Below are 7605 nucleotides of genomic sequence, written 5' to 3'. Positions count from 1 at the left end.
ACCCCACCCCGCTCTCCCTCCTCCCCTCCCCCCAGCAACCCTCAGTTTGTTTTGTGAGATTAAGAGTCTTTTATGGTTTGTCTCCCTCCCAATCCCATCTTGTTTCATTTATTCTTTTCCTACCCCCCAAACCCCCCACATTGCATCTCCACTTCCTCATATCAGGGAGATCATATGATAGTCGTCTTTCTTCTATTGACTTATTTCGCTAAGCATAATACCCTCTAGTTCCATCCACGTCATCACAAATGGCAAGATTTCATTTCTGTTGATGGCTGCATAATATTCCATTGTGTATATATACCACATCTTCTTTATCCATTCATCTATTGATGGACATCTAGGTTCTTTCCATAGTTTGGCTATTGTGGACATTGCTGCTATAAACATTCGGGTGCACGTGCCCCTTCGGATCACTATGTTTGTATCTTTAGGGTAAATACCCAGTAGTGCAATTACTGGGTCGTAAGGTAGCTCTATTTTCAACTTTTTGAGGAAACTCCATGCTATTTTCGAGAGTGGTTGCACCAGCTTGCATTCCCACCAACAGTGTAGGAGGGTTCCCCTTTCTCCGTCAAATGCTTTTTCTGCATTAACTAGTAACATATGGTACTTCTTCTTTGGCTTATTGCTATGATGGATTATTAGAATATATATTATATTATAAATATTATATAATATATTAATTTATTTATTATTTATCTAGTATTTATTTATTTTTAATATATAAATATATCATATATATTTATATATGATATATAATTCATTTATTATTTATTTATTATTTACTTATTTTATATATAAATATATGATATATTATAACATATATATTTTTATATTTATATATAATATATCATATTTATATATATTTATATATTCATATATTTATATATACATATATACATGATATATATGTTACATGTTATATATTAACATTATTATATTAATTATTAATATAACATGACACTAATTAATTGATTTTTGAATGTTCCACCGGCCTTGCATATCTGGAAAAATTCCCACTTGCTTGTGGTATATAATTTTTTTAATACTTTGTTGGATTCATACCTTTCTGGAATGGATTCACATCAATACATAAAATGCGAAGTCATGTTGGGACCCAAACTCAGCTGTACCTGCATGAAAAGGGAGAAAATATTGGTATTAACGAAAACATGGCAGACTTCAAACAGTATTCTAGGGATTTATGGAGAAGATAGGGTTATGGTGACGAGCTTGGAGAGGGAAGGAAAGGAGAGAGAAGAGAGGGTAAAGGGAGAAATACAGCAACAAATTGGGGATAAATGCATAATACAATATGAACTAAAAATAATATGGGCTAACATACGCTGAAGATATACTATAAACTAGATACCGTACTAAATCCCTTTAGTATATTTAGATATATTTAGTTTATATTCATATAAATATATTTAATATATTTACTATATATAGTAAATACATATATTTATACATGTATATACATTGTATATACATATATTTATACATTTATATACATATAAATGTATATACATATATACATGTAAATACATGTATTTACTATATAAATATATTTATATATTTATATATAATTTACATATAATTTTATAAATATTAAATGTATTTATAAAAACATATACAAATATATATATTTAGTATATTTAGTTTTTTTAAAAGATTTTATTTATTTATTTGACAGAGAGAGAAATCACAAGTAGGCAGAGAGGCAGGCAGAGAGAGAGGGGGAAGCAGGCTCCCTGCCGAGCAGACAGGGTCTCAGGACCCTGGGACCGTGACCTGAGCCGAAAGCAGAGGCTTTAAACCACTTAGCCACCCAGGCGCCCAGTATATTTAGATATTTAGAAGATATTTAGATATTTAGAAGGATTCGTAACTGCCAAAATATCCCAATCACAAGAGACACAGAGTTGACAGAAATTTTATTTCCCCCTCTTATCTACAAGGATGTCAGGAGAAGCCTTATCAAAAGTTTTACAGAACACCTGGTTGGTTTACTGTTCGCTCCTTCCTAAATCGCCTTTTTGAATAACATCATTTAATGGGGAAGTGTGCCTTATTAGTGCAGGTGAGGAAAGTTGAGATTAAGTAACTTGCTCATGTTTACAGCTGCTAATCAGCTTTGTGAGGCTTTGAGCCCACATATCGGCCTCTGGTGTTCAAGTTCTTGACTTCCATGAGAATACACTGTCTGCCACAGAGAATATAAACTTCTATCTGTAAAGTTATTTTAAATATGTAAACTCTGAGTATGTCCAGGGACCCATTCTAGAAAAAGACATGGGCAGAAGGAAACACCAAGCTGGGAAGAAATACACTGAGCATTAACATTGACACCATGTTCAATATTAACTCGCACTATGACCTGGTGGTCACGAAGGGGAAAACAAGCTTAAGCCCTGTGGACAAAGGTCAAGTGTCGGATGAGAGCACCTCACACGGACTGTGTCAGCCAGACCCCACGGGACTATTCTTTCATTGCACGAGCTACCATTTGGAGAGCTCACATGAACAAAGGAGAAGATGTCAGGTATTTGAAGAGAGTGAGGAACATTTTGCATTGTGTTCAAGAGAAAGGCTGGAAAGTCGCTGGGAACACAAGGAAGTGTGTGCGGTGAAGCCTTGAGAAGAAAAATATGGCAGGCACCTAGGTGGCTCAGTCGGTTAAGGATCCAACTCTTGGTTTCAGCTCAGGTCATGATCTTAGGGTCCTGGGATCCAGCCCTCTGTCAGGCTCTCTGCTCACATGAAGTCTGCCTGAGATTCCTGCTCCCTCTCCTGTACCCTTCCTACCCCTTTGCTCTCTCACTCTTTCTCAAATAAATAAATAAAATCTTTCTTTAAAAATGAGAGACAGGGGCGCCTGAGTGGCTCAGCGGGTTAAAGCCTCTGCCTTCGGGTCAGGTCATGATCCCAGAGTCCCACGAGTCCCACATCGGGCTCTCTGCTCAGCAGGGAGCCTGCTTCCCTTCCTCTCTCTCTCTCTGCCTGCCTCTCTACCTACTTGTGATCTCTGTCTGTCAAATAAATAAATAAAATCTTAAAAAATAAATAAATAACATAATTTTTTTAATCTTTTTTTTTTAATTTTTATTTATTTATTTATTTATTTGACAGAGAGAAATTACAAGTACACTGAGAGGCAGGCAGAGAGAGAGAGAAGGAAGCAGGCTCCCTGCCGAGCAGAATTAAATAAAATAATTTTTAAAAAATGAGAGACAGAACAGAGAGAAAAACTCATTTTCTATAAACCATCTATTTTTCCCAATGATAAAAAACATAAAAGAGGAAAGAATTCTATTAAATGTTTTTGTCACTGGATTCAAAAAATCAGCTATGGAAAATAAATACAAAATACTTTTCTGACAAAAGTTATTGTAAGAATGGGAAAACTTGGGGCACCTGGGTGGCTTAGTGGGTTAAAGCCTCTGCCTTCGGCTCAGGTCATGGTCCTGGGGTCCTGGGATCGAGCCCCGCATCGGGCTCTCTGCTCAGCTGAGAGCCTGCTTCCCTTCCTCTCTCTCTGCCTGCCTCTCTGCCTACTTGTGATCTCTGTCTGTCAAATGGATGAATAAAATCTTAAAAAAAAAAAAATCTTAAATAAAATCTTAAAATTCTTTTAAGAATTAGAGCTTTTAAAGAATGGACTGAAAAGCAGGAGGGGGTCAGTGGGTGCAGAGCAGGGTCCTGGTTGAGGACATGGAGATACAGATCTCCCGTTGGATGACAGAGGTAGGGATTAGCCTTCATGCCCCCCAAGCCTGACCTTTCCAGGCACCCAGGTATAGGAAAGCCCAGCTCAGAGTCTTGGCTTGTCTTCAGCTCTGCTGCTGACCAGCTACATGATCAAGTTCTCAGACCTTTCTTGACCTGTTTCTTCATCTGAAATACGAGAAAGCTAGAACAAATGATCACTAAGAACTTTGCTAGCTCTAACGGGCAGAATTCAGGCAGAGCTCCAACAGATGTCCTCTCCACACACTCGGCACCCATGTGACAATGAAGGTGGGCCAACGCTGTGACACCTGCTATCCCATAGGTCATAGAAATATTTGTAAAGAGCAGATAGACCAGAATAAAACGAAAGTCTACGTGGAAACGCTTATGCATACATTCAGAATCTATGTCACCCCGGAAGGGAATAAGTCCCAGTCAGACAATCAGTAGTAGCAGCACCGGGAACCTGGAAAGATCACCAAACCCTTTGATGGAACAACTTCTTAGTTTTTAAGCTATGAGTGATTCACAGCCTATTTTGTCACCTGCAGTCTGAGAAGAGAAATGCCTCGGAATATTTAAGTGTGCTTCTAAAATATTAAGCAGCTCCCACAGGCAGTGAAACTGATCCAACCATTTCTCTGGTGTCATTGTCCCCTCTCCGTCTCCTCAGCACCTGAGAACATGAGGTCAGTGTCCTTCCCCCAAGAAGGGTCACAGGCCGCTGCCTCCTCTCCCTTGCCCGCAGTGGGCAGTGGCTGTTGAGCAGCCGAGGCCACAGGGCCTGAGGCCCACGGCTTCTGGGTCCAGCCGGACACAGATGGGGGACCTGGGCCAGTGGCCTGGCCCTCTGCTGTCTCTCTTCCAGCTCCAAGCATTAATTTCCTTTCTGCAATTTTCGATAAATCCCTAATGAATCTATCCCTCCTGCTTCTGTTTGGTAGGAAGAAGTGTTCATTTTCAAACTTAGATGATGCCCAGAGTTTTGATTCAGGGTTTTTTAAAAGTCAAGTAACAGAAGAGCCTCAGTGGCTCTGATGGGCGGAAGGGCTGCCGCTCTGTCTTCTGCGGCTGTGAATTGATTTAGTTTCCCTTTATGTTCTCTTGTACACGCACGCATACACCTGCACACGCAGGCACACGGGAAGCACACAGTACAGGGGCCCCTGGGTGCCGCAGTCAGTTAAGTGTCAGACTCTTGATTTTGGCTCACGTCCTGATCTCAGGGTCCTGAGATTGAGCTCCGCCTTGGGCTCTCTGCTCAGTGGGGAATCTGCTTGAGATTCTCTCCCTTTCTTTCTGTCCCCCCAAATAAATAAATAAATCTTTAAAAAAAAAAAAAAAAAGCACAAAATACATAGAGTCTGCTTTTTCTCCTTGGGCTGTCCGATGCCACTTACTGACATGGGATCTGGACAAATTGTCTTCTAATCTCAGTCTTCTTTTATCTATGAAACAGGAACAAAAAAGTCAACTTCACAGGTGTGTGTTGGAACCAAATGTCACCAGACGAGTTTGGGGCTCTGCCAAGGGTGACTCGGGACAATCCGCATTCCCTGACCTCATCGCCAACTGACGCTGGTGGCCGTGTGATTTGGTGGCTCAAGCTCTCCTCCCTGGAGTCAGGCCTGGGTTTGGTTCCCAGGCAGCCACTGAGTTCAGGACAGAACCAGGAGTGTAGCAGGCGCTCAGGTAACCCCAACCACTAACCACGGTCACTGCTGACAGCACGGGATGACACGATCTTTAGTGATTTAATGTTTATAAATGCAAAGAAATGGAGACGCAGGCAGACGACCCACCTACATTAGCTATTTTTAGTTGTAAGTAGAAGTTGCCCCGGTAAATGAATAGCTTCTTTTCTTTACCGCTGAACTCTCCTCTTCATTGAGAAATACTGTCAACTGCTTTGAAACAAGAGGCTTAGTCAGACTCTCTTCCCATTGTTAAAAGGCAAGAGGATGTAATTACATTTGTCATAGTATTTCTCACCGTCATAAAGGTGGGTGTACATCTCTCTAGCTAGCCATGACCATGGATGAAAACAGGCATTAAAATGAAAGCTCAAGAGGCAGAGGAAATGATATATGCAAATAATATTTGAAAAGAACAACAGCAGGATTTGCTGAGCACTTGTAAGAGACCGCATGGTTCAAACTCTTACCTTGTTTAATCCTTGCGACCTTAGGAGAGTGGCGCTGTTCCTGGCCCATTTCACTCAGGAGACAGCTGAGGCTCTGCAAGGTTAACTAATATGCGTGAAGCCCACATTGAGAAGGAACTGGGATCCACTTTCCACTCCAACCCCTCCTGCTCTGAGGTCAGCTCTCTCCAGCTCCCGTTTCCCTACTGCGAAAGTATAATGCTCAATCCCAAAGTCAAGTGCTCATCTGTCTTCACTTAGAGACTAAATCTTTGTAAGTTCGGAGAGACTTGGATTTTCTTTTTCCAGGTAATCGATAGGGCAACACATTGCCTCATTTAATTATATAACTTCTGTCTCTTATTTTCTCTACTAATTTCATTTACAGCAAATTTCATACATTTTTGAGACTCTTAAGTCTTTTTTAATAGAAATCATTTTACTCCCTTTTCCCAATAGGAGACAGTCATAAAACAAAGTGGATGCTAGTCCTTTTAATTTTGCTCCTTGAATTTAATCTGAGGATTACAGTGGAAACATCATGTGGGTCTCTCCACTAGAGAGAGACAGAAATTTTCATTTAGAGTTCACTTTCCTGATGAATAGAAAAATGAAAGAAAGGAAAAGAAAAAATACAAACATTTGAAAAAATATTCTGCCTTCTGCAATGCTATCAAAGACACAAATGGCATAGTTTTTGTTTTCATTTTTGTTTTGTTGTTGTTGATGTCAGCTGGTCTTGGAGAGAGTGCTTGTAAAAGGTGCTCACATACCCTGCTAGGATGTCCATAGCATAATCTTTGGGTTTTGTTTTTTTGTGTTGTTTTTTTTTTAAGATTTTATTTATTTGAGATAGAGAGCAAGAGCTGGTGAGCAGGGAGTGGGGGATGGATGGGGAGCAGGTGCAGAGAGAGAGGCAGGCTCCCTGCCAAGCGCAGAGCCCAACATGGGGCTCGATCCCAGGACTCTGGGATCATGACCTGAGCTGAAGGCAGTGGCTTCACTCACTGAGCCACCCAGACGCCCCCAACTCACAATCTCATGTAGAAGGCAATGCGGCAAACTCTAGGAAGAACTTACAATGTCACACCCTCTTCTCAGTCCGGACTCTTCAGGCTACCAGTAACAAATCCAAGTCCAAACAGCTTAGTAAAAACAATAAATAAAAATCATAGGTCCTCCGACTGGAAAGCCCTCTAGACTGGATGCAGCAGGATCCAGGCAAACAATTTCACCAGGATCTGTTCTCGTTCCATTCCTCAGTCCTGCTTTCTTCTGTCTGGTTTGATTCTCAGCATTTCTCATGTGATGGCAAAACGGCCCTGGCAGCTCAAAGTTTGTACCTTACTGGCCACAGGTCCAGCAGGAAGAGAGTGTCTCTTTCCCAACAGCTGTAATAAAAGTCAGTTAATGAGTTCCTTGACTCTGATAGTCTGTCCTCAATCACAGGCACATTCCAGAGCTAATCCCGGTGATACAGGAAATGCAATATTCTGATCTGCTTGGCTAGAGTCAGGTGCTTGCCCTTGGAACTGGACTGGAAAACCGCTTGGTATTAAGGAGGGCACGTATTGCATGAGCACTGGGTGTGGCACATAAACAATAAATGTTGGAACACTGAAAAAATTAAATTAAATTAAAAAAATAAATTAATAACTCCCCCCCCCCAAAAAAAGGAAAACCACTTGGACTGAGAGTGAGGGTAGATTGTTCGTGAAAGAAAACTG

The 7605-nt window shown here is 40.8% G+C and overlaps 1 long non-coding RNA gene across 1 annotated transcript; it reads right to left on the bottom strand.

The window, feature by feature from the left end:
- Positions 1 to 1068: 1068 nt before the first annotated feature.
- On the bottom strand, positions 1069 to 5984 carry LOC309844277. Its single transcript, XR_014300575.1, has 3 exons — positions 5900 to 5984; positions 5136 to 5183; positions 1069 to 1136 (listed from the first exon to the last, which is right to left on the bottom strand). It is a non-coding gene; the product is annotated as an uncharacterized lncRNA (long non-coding RNA).
- Positions 5985 to 7605: the final 1621 nt, after the last annotated feature.

This window comes from Mustela nivalis (genome assembly GCF_964662115.1).
Source record: "Mustela nivalis genome assembly, chromosome: 11".
Classification (NCBI taxonomy): Eukaryota; Metazoa; Chordata; class Mammalia; order Carnivora; family Mustelidae; genus Mustela; species Mustela nivalis.
Note: the sequence above shows the minus strand (reverse complement) of the source record. Positions and strands in the feature narration are given on the sequence as shown.